General features: G+C 30.9%; 2 pseudogenes across 6 annotated transcripts; both read right to left on the bottom strand.

The window, feature by feature from the left end:
• Positions 1-159: 159 nt before the first annotated feature.
• On the bottom strand, positions 160-16,415 carry LOC107368060 (citrate synthase, mitochondrial pseudogene; annotated as a pseudogene). 6 transcript variants are annotated; one of them, XR_016198462.1, is made up of 5 exons: positions 16,069-16,415; positions 15,698-15,762; positions 15,520-15,637; positions 15,193-15,425; positions 13,683-14,814 (listed from the first exon to the last, which is right to left on the bottom strand). The product of XR_016198462.1 is annotated as a citrate synthase, mitochondrial pseudogene, transcript variant X2 (transcript). The 6 variants fall into 6 exon arrangements; XR_016198465.1 differs by having other exon boundaries at positions 15,520-15,578; positions 16,069-16,411; XR_016198463.1 differs by having other exon boundaries at positions 15,520-15,630; positions 16,069-16,410.
• Positions 766-1,089, bottom strand: LOC149093968 (putative citrate synthase 2, mitochondrial pseudogene; annotated as a pseudogene).
• Positions 16,416-16,448: the final 33 nt, after the last annotated feature.

Genomic DNA, 16,448 nt, shown 5'->3' with positions numbered 1-16,448 from the left:
GATTTAATCAATTACATTGATTAGGTGCACTAAAATGTATTTCAGGAAACATTTAATTTGTATACAATAGTAATCAGTAAACAGCCCCAAAGGACTGTTCAGTTTGATGGGTGAAGGTTATACCATTTAGGTTGTTTTCATGTTACGATCAAGGGTAGCTACAAGTAGTTAACTTGCTTTATTTATGGTATTAATAAAAAGACAAACACTTTTAGACATCTAAATATATCTTTGTAATTTATGCCAGTCGTTGAATCAATAAACTATTACCTCAATTTTGGACCTTAATTTTCTTAATCAAGGCCATTAATTGCGTATCAAGATTGATATAGGTAAATCTGCATGAGCTGCCCATTCTTTTGATAGATTCTTTACTTGGTTTTCTGTTGGCACTTCACCAGTCAATAAAAGCCAGAATAATCCTTCTGGTAAAGATTCTTGACCACCGGGTGCTTTGGGTAAAAGATCTCGACATTCAGGAATTAAATAACCTCTGAACCTAATACCTTCTTCAGGGTCCAAATAAGAGGTTTCAGTAGCCAATGCTTTTATTCCTCTCATACCACCATAGATCATATCTGCAGTAACTTCACCAACAACCTTACTTCCATGAACTGCTCGAAAATCTTTGACTTTTCTGGCGTGTTCACTGATCTTTGCGCCAGCTACATCTTTTAGCTCCTAATTGTAAAAAATAAGTAAATTAGTCATGAAAACTGATATCAAATCAATAAGTATGTAAATATAAATTTTTAGATACTAATTTTAACATTGGATAGTCTGGTAAATCGGACAGAAATCGGAAATTTGGGCTTCAGATGGGTTATCGCCCAATTGTTGTTGCATTTTGTTTATAAATACCAAAACTTCTTGGTTGGCAAGACCAAGAAGTGGCCCAGCTAAACCACACATACCAGCAGCAAATGAAAGGTATGGACTCGATAGACCACTACCAACTAGATGAACAACATGAGCACAAACATTTCCAACTTTATGGTCAGTAAGCTTTTCATCCTTGAATCCTAACATATCAACGAAATTAGCTGACCAACCCTTTTTGGGATCAATAGCAGCTATACATAATAGCATTAAAGCATTAATGGACTAAGTTTTTATGCCCTTACAAACCCCTACAAGTCCTAACTCTTAACTTGAAAGTCAAATTTTTGGCATCATTCCTTTCTGGAAAGGTCACTTTCAGACTTTTGTATTGATTAACAAACGTCGAAAATAAAGAATAAGAAATAAGAAAGAGCGAAATTTTTAATATTTTCAATCAATCACAATTAGTCGCAAATATTGCTCCAAGGTTAAATTAGCAAGATTTAATTGTTTCTTTAAAATGCGCGCTTAGTGACATTATAAAATTATCTCACCCCATTAAATCATCTGTTTCCCTCGCTTCTCACACTTTGTCTTGAGTTATTTTTATAATTATGGTGTTTTTTAATATAAAAAATTGATTTAATTAAAGTGTTGGTTATTATTCAATATGGTTTATCATTTATAGTTGAGGTTAGTAAATTCCACAAGACCATGTCCATATTTATTTTGCACCATTTTGTGACTTAACTCAATTTTTATTGGTTTTATTTATAGCTTCAACTCTGAACGAATGACTGTCACGGTGGGTCATCCCTATGGCAAGTTTCAGTTCCAATGGCAATAGTTATATTCAACTACATGTAATTAATTTGCATACTCATTACAAATAAGGTTTACAAATTGCTCGTTTTATCGCCATTTCAGTCGTCATGTGTTGTAAAAACTACGAGGAAAAGGATTTCTCAATGAAAGGTTTAGCTAACAATGGCATTGTACAACCAACTGAAGATATTGATTGTAAAGTTGTAAAGAGGCTTCATTCAGGTTACATTGGCAAAGGTTGATGCATGTGGAAGTAATATGAGATGACGTAATGAGTAGGAGTTCAGAATTGTCCTTTTGGTGATCTCAAACTTCTGAGCCAAAGATGTTGGACACGTTTCACTGGATTGCACTGGTTGGGAGATATTATAGTCTAGTTACAACGAAGAAAATAAATTTCGATGTGTTGCTCTCTTCATTCAATTTATATAATTTGTTATTGATCAGTCAAGACAACTGTTGAATTGGTCAACCTCATCAACCTTGAAGACCAAGAGTATTTATAAGTTTCAAAATTTGGATTCACTTACTCTTTAATTTCCCATCTTATCATATTCACCAACCTGGCCAACAGCAAATACACGAAGAAAATGGCAACCCAAATTATCGATATTTGGTCAAGAGATCACATTGATTAACAAGGTTTCATTTCAGTGTCCTCCTGATTCAATTAACTTTCAGGCTCATCAATGATTTTACATCATCTTTAAATGTTTTCTTCATTATTGTAACTACACTCTACATCCTTACTCGTCAACTCAGTTTCAAAATCACTTCCATGGTTTCACCTGAAATTAATAATGATTGATAATTTACATTCATTATTCACAGCAACTTTAATTATCATCATACCCAACAAAGATTTTCCTGATTCCCAAGAAGTTTGTCAGGCTAAGTTATCACGTCTTCATATTAAATGGCTGGTAATTATAGCTTGATTGGTTTGCAGCTGCAAAATTGTCAACCTCAACAGACAGCTACTCAAATTACACTATGAACCTGTAAACATTTGGACATCGTTTAATCATTTCCGTTAATTAATCACTTCTGATCTTAATCGGTAATGCAAAGCACCAAGACAATCAAACAATTGAAAACAACAACTTAAATAAACAGCAACAAAATATTAGGCTTTAATCCAACAATCCAACGATCATTTGATTGACAAAAAAAGTACCAGCAGCTAAACTCCAAATGTGTAAACAAGATTTTATCGGAAATACAATTGAGCCGCCAACACTAATACACTTTAATTGTGTCAAAACAATGACTTTTAATCAACAATCAAAACAGCAATAAAAGGTGATGTAAAAATGATGAAAATGATTGCATAAAGATCAGTCAATGAGCAAAGCTTAAAAATGTAACCTGATATTAAGTTTACCTTTATGCTTTACCACATTTAATTTTAACTTGCAACAAAGTACACAATTAATGGAAACAATTTAATGCAAATAATGAAAATTAGCAAGAACAAATCGTGAACAATTTAGCAAATACATATTTACTAATTGATTAACTTGTTGATTAAACTCTTCAGCTTTTAATAAACAATATGAAAATTTAAAAAGATTGAGGAAACAAACTGTTTTGTATTAAATCAATTTGTATCGTATAATTTTAATATGAAAAAAGGTATTGAAACAAAAACGAAAGTCTCATCTACAGTTAATGAAACAAATTAACGTTAGCAAAACAATGCAATTTTTAGTGACAATCAAGTGAAACAATTAAATGAAGACAGAAATAGTTGAAAGTTTAACAATTGAAAATTAAAAATTTTACCAATTTCCGTGTTGAAGCTTGATTATTTGGTGAAAATGACTCAGAATTAAATATCTTTTTGAATTAAAGAAGCAAAAAAAGCTTTGCAATGAAAAAAGATCAACATTCAATTGTAATGAAATATTGTTAGCATCAGCTAATTAAATGCTGATTGATTAATTGAAATAAAGGACAAAAATGTTTGAATCTTTTTACTGATCAATTTTTCTCATTCGAGTTGCGAAAAGGTTTTGATTTGAAATCTTTTATTTTAACTGTTAATTAAACTTGTATCACGTTGAGTATGAAATAGTTGATTAACAAATTTGATTGAATTTGAAACAATTTTGCTCGAGTTCAGTAGACAGTGTAAAATGAGCAAATTCAAGGAAAAGGTTTATAAATTGATTTGAAATTTGTCAACTGATTCAACAATCTTTCTTGATTAATGTTTTCATATTTTGATTTGGTTGACATCTAAATTATCAAACATTTTGATTGAAAGGTTGAATTTTAAGGAAGAAGAACGAGTTTAAATTGTTTCATTATTTAAATTGTGATTAAAGGAAAGTGAAATTACAAATTGAGTTTATTTTGGTATTTTTTTTTGCTGGATTCATTTTATTTCACTTTCTTCTTCTTCTTCTTCTTGTCATGAAATCAAGCTGAATTAAAGATGGAGACACGAATGATGAAAATAATGAAGATGATGATGGTGCTTGTAAGTAAGGTAATAAAGCATTAAACAACAATTGAGAGTTGATTTAAATGTTAATCATGTTGGATAAGAGAGCATCAAAAGGTGAATATCTGGTTAAGTAAGTTTTTGTTTTCCGCTCTTCCGACCAGAGTTTATGAAAATTCATCTCTCACTTTTGACCAACTTCAAACATCAACATTTATTAATTGTTATCATTTGTGGTAAAAGATTAAGGCAAAGCTATTCAGCTATTCAAAATGATTTCTGGTTCAAGAAGAAAAAAAATGAACCAGATTTTTGCTATTGTATTAAAATTGTTTTCACTCCATTCAATGATTTTTAGGCTAAAAGTTACCAATTTTGTTCATTAGCAGAGAGAGGTGAACAAAGTTCTTGAGTCTCTTCAACAGCCTTAAAATTTTAAAGATGATTTATCATAATATTCATGATTAAGTTTCACTTTCCATTTTGAAATATTGGTATTGATATACCAAAGGCTTTACACATTTGTAGTCTTGTGTATCGACATGGAATAAGATGTTGAAGCAAAAATGATTTTAAATTTTTTTAAATTTAACTTGATTCCCATAAGTATTCTGAATATTAATATTTTAAACTGGCTTAAACAATCTTCGGATTATTTTGGATCATAGCAAGAAGTTGCTTGAACCCGAAATCGCTATTCGATCTCACAATTGCAGTTAATGATCTAAATGAATTGTCCTCGCACTTTTCAAGTTTAACTTCATCGTGCAACAATCACTGATTCAAAGAGTCATTTGCTTAATTTTTACATTGACTTAAAATAGAGTTTTGATCATTAGAGTCGATTTGATTCTAATATTAATTTAGATTTAAACAGTAAATGATGGCTTGAAAGGTGCATATGAATGCAAGAGCTATCCGTTCATCAGAACCAGAAGCTGATTTAATTTTCAGAAAAATCTTGGATCATTAGAATTTGAGATTTTTTCCCTTTAATTGCTATTGAAACAACTTAAACCTAGACTTTGTTATAATTTTGCTGGAGTTTTGATCTAAATTTCATTTGATCAATGCAGAAATTGTTGCATGATTTGATAAAAGTGAAACTGGTGAAAGTGAACAGGAAAAAAAGGTCTTGTAAAGATAGTTATTATGTTAACGAAAGGATGAGAAACAAGGTAATCAAGAAGATGATGATGAAAGAAACAGATTCCAATTTTTCACCTTTTTACATGAAACCTGTTGATGCTATGAAAAGTACCTCAACAAAAAAGAGTCTTTAGTCTCATCCTTTTCCCCGCCTTTCCGCTCTTTAATATCATCTTCTTCATTTCTTCATCTTACTTTCTATCCTTTCTCTTTTCTCTCCACCTCATCATCTTCATTCTGAAGCGTGTCAATCCTCATTTCATTGATTATTATATAAGACTCACTGGGTCGATTCATTCACAACTAAATAAACTTTTGATGCTTTCTCATCATCAAAACAGCAACAACAAACAGCAAACATATACAGCATCAACATGACAGGCACAATACTCATCTTGTAATCTTCAAATCTTTCCTAACATCATCATAATCATCATCCAGTAGACTACTTTGTTTGTTTAAAAAAGCCCAAAAATAAAGGGTTACACCAAATTGACCAAAAGAAACGTTTTGCTTGATTGCCTTTGATGAAAATTTGGTGTAAAACAATCAATACTTCATAGTTTACAACATTACTTGTGTTCCTACATTTTCATCTCTTCTCCAGGCTACTGACCTTACTCTGGTTTATATTTACTTTTCACTCATCCTCATCATTTTCATCATCATCTCTTCCATTCACTGAATCAAATTTTGGAAACAAACGTTTTTTTAGTTTTCTCATCTTTACATTTTCTCTCCGCCAAAGTGTTGACCAACAAGTGTTATTGCAACAATCAAAACATGGAATCGTTTGGTTTTCAAATGGTTATCCTACTCTTCATGTTGGACACTTTTACAGCTTTACCTTCATCTTCAATAGGATCATCATCATCTTTGTCTTCTTCGTCAACCTCGTCACCTTTACCTTTAGCTTCTTCCCTGTCGGCTACAGCAATAGCATCAAGTTTAACCTCGGCTGCTTCCGAGGCTTTCCCAGGATTAACTTTTGAACCTCATGTTGAACCAAACAACCTTACTGGTTACATTGAGGCTCTTCACTCGGTTCCTGATCATGTATTTGACAATGCGGCCATCATTGCTGCCATGGATTCTGATGACTTTAACCGTGACATGTACTCTAGAAGTGGACTCTCACCTCAGCGGAGTTCATCTACAGCTCGAATAGGTGAACTTTATTCGCCCGAAGAAATGTATCAGGAAGAATTTTCACCTTCTCTTCTTGACTATGCAAGCAGTATGAATAGAAATACCAAGACCAATGAAAATAAATATCAACCAACTTTTGGATTTCACCAACCAACGGGTAAACAACATTCTCTGATGGGCTTCAATTACAATGAACTATTTCCAGGAACTAGTAACATGGGACCAAACAACTTGATCAACAACAACAATAATAATAATGGACCTTATAATGGAGTTCATTTGATTAGTAATCTTGTTCCCAAGCAAAATGGTTACTCAGACAATGGACGGTCAACCAAGACATCAGCTCCTTACAACACTGCAATTCAAACATCACCTTCTCAGTCACAACATGTTGCCAATTCAGGCCAGGACAGTAAAAACATTGACATTGATATAAATACAATTAGAGGAATTTTATTCCAAGTATTGAAACATCTTGACTCGCAAGAGTTGAGCAAAAATCTAGACTCTGCTAAAGGTATTTCAAGTCAAGCCAACTCGGGTCACCATCAACAGTCAACATACCAACAACAACCAGCCAAGAAACGTACATCAACATTGAACCTCTACCAACCCGCAGTGCAACCCTATTCATCATCAAGTTACACCAATGGTCAATCAACGGGCAACAATGCTCCTCACCGACACCAACAATATCAACAATATCAACAACACCAGCAACACCCAAGCACCAATTATGGCAACAACAACAACAACAACAAACAGTCTTACATGTCCCATGTACCCTTGGCTTATACGGGTAAACCAGTGACTTCATCTTCATCTTCAGCCTCATCTTATTCCTCATCGATATCCAATGATCACAACCAGGAAAGACCAAAGAACCCCAATCATTCAGTTGGCTATCCAACAACAGTTGAAATTGCGGCCGGAAATCAAGGTTTAATTGCTATTCCATTGCCGCCCAATGTTGTCAAATTCAACTATTTTGGTAAAGGCAATGGTAATATTGGTACTGGTTATAAAAGCAATTTAAATGACAATTATTCTGGCAAGAAAAAGTATTCACAAGCGCAACCTTTATTACCTCAAACTCATCAAAGCAAAAGCTATTCAAGTTTCACTCCAATTAAATCATCATCATCTTACAGTGTTCAAAATAGTGTCAACAAATTGAATGGTAAAAACTGTAACCGTCATCATCACCATCATCATCTAGCACAAGACGATTCATATGCTTCAGCATCATCAGCTTCTGGTGAAGCCGCTGTAGCAGCAACCATTGACTCTGCCTCATCATAATCAAACATCATCTTTAAACAATTAGCAAATTCACCAATCATAATTCAATCAGCAAAATGAAATATAAAAATAAACTGGTCATTTGCATTTTGTTGATTGAACCATTTGTACACTTTTTTTGGGTAACACTTGACTGTGTAACAATTTACTGGTTAACCATTTTTCATCTTCAATACTTAATAATTGCCAAAAATAAGAGACTTTCACTTAAAATTGTTATTCAAATGATACTTAATGTACAATTGAGTTGTTTCAATTGCTTAATGAACAAAATTGAATAAAACTAAATAAAAACTTGAACTTGCTCTTAAATGAAAAAAACCTTTTTCTCAATCAGTTTACCTCAATAAAGTTAAATCATTACGGAAGTTTAATAATAGAGTTAAACAGTTAAACAATTAAACCTAAAAGGCAATCTTTTTGTGCAAACCATTGTACAATTGAAATGTGACTCTGCCAATAAATGGATTTTAATTGAATCAAATTGGTTGTTCAATTAGGTGACTGATTACGTTTCTAATGGAAAGAGTTGATTCTGTTGTTGGCCAAATATAATTTACCAAATTACTTTAGTGTTTAATTTTTAATCATAATGTTGCCTTCGATTGATTATCATGAGTAAGTTGAATCATTTGGACTCCATCAAATGAGAGTAATGATGAACAAAATTGATGAATTGTCATTGACTTCAATCAAACTAATCAAATGGTCAAAGGTTTTTCAAGGTTTTGTCAGACAATCAGTTGAGTCAATTAATTGATTGACAAGAGAAAGTAATTCAATTCGAAAAGCTTCTTTTTTACTCAAATTTTCTGGCATCAGGTGAAGGTGATGAGGAAGGAAGTCGATTGATGAAGTTGTTGATGAAGATGATGAGCAACTTGAGAAGCAAGAAAACAAAATATCATGAAAAAAGGTTCAAAGTTTGACTGTTTTCAGTATTTTAATGTTTCCATAAGACATTTGTTTTCATTTAAATATGATAATCAATTCATTTCTGAACAAGTGATTAAGTCAATGAAAGGTTTTACTCGAATATTTAACTGTCCAATAAATGGATCCAACTTCAACTTTTGCTTGCTCAATATTCAATAGATGGTCCGATTACCTTTAGGCTATTACCTGTTGTGACTTTGCAATTCAATGTTGTACTTTGAGGTTTCAGTTTCAGAAGATTCATTGATATTCTGCTGACACAATTTTTTCCATCTCATCTTCACCAATGAACATTACACGTTTTTTCAGAATTTTTGTTTCACTTTTCTTTCGCATCAGTACTTATCAAACTTTCACTTTTTCAATCGTTTCAACACTTATTTACTCTTATATTTAGATAACAATTTGAAATACAATTGATGAATTAAGCCTGGAAATGATGAAAATTTCTGGTTATTCATTTTGTTCTATTGCTCTTTAAGTTATCCATTTCTATTCATCAATCATATTATTAATATTCAGCAATATCAGCATTGGTTTTATCAAAAGATTGTTATTCATCGATGAAACTTTAATCTGATTCATTTCCCCTTTTCAATCAACAGATTGTTATTGACTGTAAATATTTACAATCTAATTGCAAGATTATCTTGTTTTACATTTAATACCTTTTCTTGTTGCATTAAGTCTTTGAAATTATTTTGTATTCAACGTTTTGTTCAATTGATGCTAATCAATTGAAATTTAAACTTGTGTTTATTCAATTTATCGGCCAATTAATGATGAAAAGATTTAAGTTATTGATATCCATGAAAAGATTCAAGAAGAAAGTTGAAATTGAATCAAAGTATTACTATTGGTAAAGTCCTTTTCTTGCCAATCCAAGATTTTTTCCAATTCGAATGTAATAGTTTCAGCTTCCGCTTTTCTCATGTATTAATAGGGTGGAATGCAGATTTATGGAAAATTTTATGAGAAATTCAATGGAGTTTCATTTTGTTCAAAAAACTTTCATTCTTTCAATTCTGAATTGACTGTAGTTGCGTGAATAAACTTTATCAAATTTTATAACCAGAATAGATCAGATGAAGGATAAAAATAACTTAAATTTTGATTTCTACCAACAAATTTTCGAGAAAGTTCAATGAAATGTGATACAAGTTCTGGCCCGTTTCACCAATCTAGCAATCTTTTTACAGATTTGAGCGACCTGCTAGGAAGAGTCGGTTCAAAATCAGTGAGCTTTGATTTCGAAGCTCAAAAAGCAGCAAAGCACCATCAAAATTTTGCATAATTATTCTAGAATTATCGAAAATCAAAAATTAGTGATTTGTAAAATAGATTTTCAAGCTCTTAACGAAAGTTTTAAAAATTGGCACAACAGGAACAAATTCAGTTCATCTGGTCAATTCTATGCCATTTTTTTTGAAAATAGTTGTTATGATTCGCCTTTAGCTTCATAAACGAGAACCATACAATGGATTGAGTCGATACAAATCCAACTGAACTATCATTGAAAAGATACTCTAACTTGATCAATCCTGATCAAACAACCACCAATAAACAATAATTATCAATTGTTTCCATTCGATAATTTAATGAACAATATCTTTTCCATCATTGAATATCTACGAATAGTCATGATGCAGTTTAGACTTGATCCATCTGCTAGGAAAAATGTTCGCCGTAGAAGTTCTTTGTAAGAAATTATGATAATAATACACAAGATAGTGGCTGAAAGGTTTAAAGTAAACTCTATTGTAATGTGGAACTTGATTTGATGAGAAATTTTCATTTCATGAGTGAAGCTTTGCTTTCAACAAACCAACTCTTAAAATGAACATTTATCATTCATCTGAACAAACAAAATGAGAGTTTTCATAAGACAGTTTATCATAAAAATTCAAATTGATCATTCATTGGCGAGTCAATCTAATCACTGAATAGAGGAAGAGGAAATGGATAAAGGCTTAAGAGTAGCGCATAAGAATCGTTAAACGAAATTCCTAAAAAGTAAAAAAATTGTGAATCGGACAATTGACTTTGGTGTGAAACGAAATGGTAAACTTTCCAAGATCAAGTGAATCTCAATTGTTCAATGAAGCTTGATCACGCTGATTAAACATGATCACCAAGCATAAGAACAACATTTTTTTTCTAATCATTCCATGTAAACATTTTCTATGAGAATTTTTATTCTCTCAAATTATCTCTTTTCTGTTTAATCAGATAATTGAATTCATTGGAATCTTGTTCAGGTCACTTCCGCTTTTGCAATTTATTGTTTCTTTTCACTCTTCATCTTGTTACGATACAAGCTCATCTTAATGGGAATATTATCATTATTATTATAAAAATGAACAAGAAGAAGAAAACGGATAAATATTAATTAAACACATTTTAATGCTCATTATGTCAAGTTGCGTGTGAATCTAATTTTGATTATCAATTTAAGGATAAATTAATTGTTGGAAAGTGAGTAACATGGAAATATCAGATTGAAACAAAATTGATCAGTTCAACAATAATTTCCTTTTCGTGTTGATCAAAAATGTCTGTTTCTATTATCATTAACATTTGAAACAATTAATGAGTTGATTCTGTTTTAATAACAGTTTTAATCAGATAGTTGATCAATTTTTAGTCAGTTTAAATTGTCTCATTAAACCATTCGATATAAGTTTTGAACGGTCAACATTAATCGCTGATTTTAGTGTTAAACAAAATAATTTCCAGAATTGGGTTAATTGTAGAGTTTTATTTGAATAAAAATAATGTAAAAACAAGTGTTGATCATTTTGGTCAATATTTATCAAAGTGTTGCAAATGTTATTGGATTTGCCTTTTTCCAGTTGATGGTTTGGTGAATCGTTGACTATGCAGATCAATTTGATTGTTGATTGTCACGTTTTTCATCACAGTAAATTGTTTACTTAGTAAATTATTCCCATTAAATGTGTAATTTACGTCTGGGTCAAGTTTTGGCAAGAAGGCAATTTTCAGGTAAATTTGTTGATTGTAGCTATTGGAAACATGTGAAATATTTCAATAGTAATCCGTGTAAATTGAAAATCACTTTTATTACAATTTAATTTACTTATTCGACAATCATCTGTTAAATTGGCGCTTTACATTCATTATTTAACGTTTGTTTTTACCTGCAGTTAAATCAGTAGATTTTCAGTTTATTTAATCAGATTAATATGATTAGTATTTTGTACCATTTAACTGGTTTCAGCTGAAATTTTGTAGTTAAATTGAGTTGGCTGTAAGCATTAATGAAACTCAAAATGGTGTTACAAGTATACAAGATAACATTTCAGGCTTTAATAACTCAATTAATTTGATTAATTTGATTCTCTTGGCTTGATTAACTGCAATCTTGTCTAAATGTTGACCTTAGTTGATTAATTTCAACTGAAATACAAGCCTTGAATGAGAAAATTCAACTTTTAATATCACTTTGTGAGCCTTTAATATGATTGTGGCTATTTTTAACAGTAAAGGTTAAGTGAAGACCAGAAAAGTGTTGCAGTCACTTGAGTCTAAACCTAAAGGCTGATCTGGTAAGGTTGGGTTTAGTCTAATGCCGAGTGGTTGGTAAGCTTTGCATTCATGTTGAACCTCTTGTCCGAATAATTCTTTGGTTTTAACCTGAATTCAGACAAAATTCATATCAAGTTATTGTTTAGAGAAAAGATATTTTTGTTAAACCCAAATATTAACTGTTGAATTTGGTTAGATTGGTTTTAAATTTGAAGTTTGATCATTTGTGATAATTGATCAGTCACGTAAGACTGTGAATTAATCTGTCAATGTTTAACCTAAAAGGCACTCCATTCAGGACCAAGTTAACCAAACCAATTGGGTCCATTAATGGTTGAACCACAAATTTGATTTCAAGTCAAGAATTAATATGATATTTCAAGTGTTATTCAAGTCAAGTGCTGAGCCAATTGAGGCAACTTAATCATCACTCAATTACTTCTGGTTAATTTTAATCATAATTTGCTCAATGAAAAGTATTATGGAGGAGACTTTATTACCATTTGTAGCTCAATTTTTACCTTTACTTTACTTTGACTTTTTTGTTGTTTGACACGCAAATTGATTAATTGTCATTGTTAACCGTTGTTAATTGCAATTTCAAGATACAATAATATGTTGATTTTGCTTACAAGACTTAACAGGCAATTTTCAATTTACTCTCAACAACTTTTTTGTTAAACATTGTTAGATTGTTGCCTTTTGGCCATTAATGATGTTTGACAATTAAACTGATTAAGACGGACATTGAACTACAATCACAGTTAATTATAAAATCTAAATAGAGGTTTACAATTGAAAGAGTTGAACAGTTGAAACACTTTTCATTGTTAATTATTAGCATTTGAACAAGTGTTAATTAAACAAAAATGGACGCTGATTAACACTATTGTCCAATTATCATGATAATGGATAAAGTTTCCGGTCAAGAAATGATTATTAATTCAATCAGAATGAAGAATGAATCGTTTTTTTGAAGAGAAACATGTTAATTTCAAATGGACAGTTGAGTTATTAAATATTTTGTTTGAATACTTTCTTATTGTTAATCACTGGTTGCTGGTTTTGTAAGTTGATTGAGGCAAACAATTTATAAATTGTTAAACTTGAATGTTTCCAATGTTTGAGGTGAATTGATGTGATTCGGACAAGGTTGATTCATTTCAATGCCGTAATTATGAATTAAGGTTTGCTTCTTATTATTTTGGTTATGCTTTGTTTTTGATTGTTGAACATGTTTGATTTAAATGTTATCAGGTTAATATTAGCTTATTGTTGGTGGCAATACTCTTCTTTTTTCTGGTTAAAATGAATTCAAGAAAATTCAAGAAAAACGAATGTTTCCATTTTTTGATTTTCAACTCTATTCACAATCCTTTTCAGATTGTTCATTATGGTGATGATTGTAAATTGAACAATATATAAATGTTATTATTTGCCAATTGTTACAATTGTAAACTCTTAAAATACTCACAGTTGGTTATAAAGCTTGATAATTAGATTAATATTGAACCTTTAAATATTGCCTTTTTTAGGGCTCATTTTTGGCCCATTTAATTTCAATTAATGGATGGTTTGGGTTAAGTTTTAAGTTGATTAACATTATAAGTTGATTGAAGGTGATTCAAGTCATTCTGGTTGTTAGGTTCCAACTGGGTAGCAGATTAAGACTTTAAATTGGGCATAAAGTAATTCATTGACGATATAATCAAACTTTAGTCAAGAGTCTCTAATTGGGATCGAACAGGTTTTCCAACTGGTCATTTGTAGCTTTAAAGGGAAAGCGATTCATTATGTTGGTCCATGTATTGTTTACAATTTCATTAATTTAATTCGTCTGATTGATGGTTTTCTTGCTCTTTACTTGGTTTCTTAATCAAATACGGCCTTTTCCAGCAACTTGCCTTGAAATGTCAAGAATATTTTAGTTCGTAGATTATGAGATCTGCCATAGACTATTCAAAGTTTGTTACCAAGATGAAACTTTATTCAATTTGATTTCAATCTCCTTGATCTTGAATCATTTACCAAATAAACCAAACACTTTACTTGATTTAACCAGGAAAGGTTATGAACGGCGAGATTTTAAATTTTGTCTAAATCAAAACATTGTTAGGCTTTTCATAAAAGATTGAAATCCATTATTGTGATCTTTTCATCAACATTACAGTCATCGAGATGATTATTTCCAAAATTTTCTGAGCCTTTGTTGTTCTTTTGACGGTTAACGTAACAGCTTAAGCATGAAGATTCATCTAGAGCGAGAGTTTAATTTTTGAACAATTTCAGCTCGATTTCCCATAAAATTCAATTTAGCTTGATGAAACATGGTTAACCAGAAATTAAAAATTGGGTCATTTGTCTTTGAACACTTGAACGTTTTTGTTGTTGGTTGTAAGCCATATTGTTACTTGTTGATCATCTCCATCATTTGTAAATAAATTGAACTGATCAAAATATTGAATTGTTCCGTCAGATGCTTAAAATTTTTTAATTGAAACGAGTATCAGGTATTTCAAGAGACATAAACATGCAATTAATAGGCAATAATGAAATATACGAGTAGGATTACATTTCTTTTAGATTCAATTCGTAAACCCACCAATCAATCAAATTATCCAATCTTAATTGATCTGTACATTGAAAATCGAAATTAAAGTGTTAGAAAAAAAAGAAATGAGAGAAAAACGATAGTTGCAATTAAATGAATTGTAATGAAAGGGAGAAAAAGGTAAAATGTATAAAGATAAAATATCTTTTACATTAATTGCTGTTGAACATTAATCAATCAAAATCATTTTCAAAATGAAAAATGTTAATTTTGATTGATTGTAGATGAGTATAATACGTATCTACAGACACACACACACACACCAAAAACTCGGTAAACTGTAAATTGAAAATGCAAACACCTTTTCATCATAATTATAATCATTACCTGTTGATTGATTTGTTAATTGTTTTCTCAATATTAAAAAGAGCATCTTTCAACTAACAATATGTATACTTACAAAAACATAATTAGCAAATTGACCAATTTGGTATCATTTTTGCGGAATGAAAAAGATATCATTCAACAATGTATTCAACATCTTTATTGACCACCATCAAACTGGATTGTCATTTTTATGGTTAACACCAGCCAATAAACACAATTACGTGATTACCATAACAAGTATATCTGGTAAGCTAGTCCAGTAAACTGGTAAAATAAGTTGGTCAAGTTAACTGGTCATGAAGAAGCCTGAAAGAAAGAAAGAAAACACTTGAGTAAACATGAAACAGATTAATGCATTGTCTAATCCTTTTCTTAACATGTAATCAACTTCAACACTTACCATATCTTGTGTTCATATATTTTGATATTATCTCTTCCTTTTGGGCTTTGACAATAATCCTGTCACATTACACCAAAACCAAATTACTTGTAACCAAATTTAAGTTATTAACTGTTAACTAATTCAAATTTAATTTACTCCAAAAGATGAACCAAAAGTCTTGCAAATCTCAACTTACAAGATAACCGTTCAATCACATGGTTTACTGTTGTTTGGTAACATGGCAACCAGATAATGGGATATCTATTATAATGAAAAACCAAAATGGAAATTAATTTTAAAAATGTTTATATTATTATTATAAACTAAATAAGCCTTGATGGAGACAAAATGATACATCATGATGATGAGGATCATGACGATGAGGATCATGTTGATGAAGATGGTCATGATGTTGATGATGATACTAATGATAGTTTGATTGCGAAAAAAAGGATTTATCTTTAAGTAAAGAAGCATAAAGAAAAAGTAACAACCCAATGCAAAACAAGACCAACAAAAGCATAATTTCCTGGTTCCTTATTTTAAAATGAAGTAAACAAGTCTTACCTGTAACTGTAATCGTCAAGATGATCAAAGAAATGAATCCCAATGAATTGTCCACCACTATTTAAATTTAACTAAATATATAATAATATCACAATTACTAACTGGTACTCCATTTGGGTTCCCATTTCAAACACAATTTTTCCTTTTCTTTTTCCATCATCAACATTTTTTTTATATCCTCATCCATCATCAACTTTTCATTTTTAATAACCATCACTAATCATAATCACAGGTTAAAATCAACATTAATAAAATCACATAGTTAAGGATTAAATTAAATCTGAAAAGAAGGCAAAAATAGCTTCAACCCAAAGTGTTGAATTAGAAGCCATCTTTACCAGAAACCAATGCTTTATGCTTTTTATGCTTATCGGGTTTCA

This window comes from Tetranychus urticae, chromosome 2 (assembly GCF_039701765.1).
Source record: "Tetranychus urticae isolate SD_2017Ah chromosome 2, NJAU_TeUrti_SD_1.0, whole genome shotgun sequence".
Classification (NCBI taxonomy): domain Eukaryota; kingdom Metazoa; phylum Arthropoda; class Arachnida; order Trombidiformes; family Tetranychidae; genus Tetranychus; species Tetranychus urticae.
Note: the sequence above shows the minus strand (reverse complement) of the source record. Positions and strands in the feature narration are given on the sequence as shown.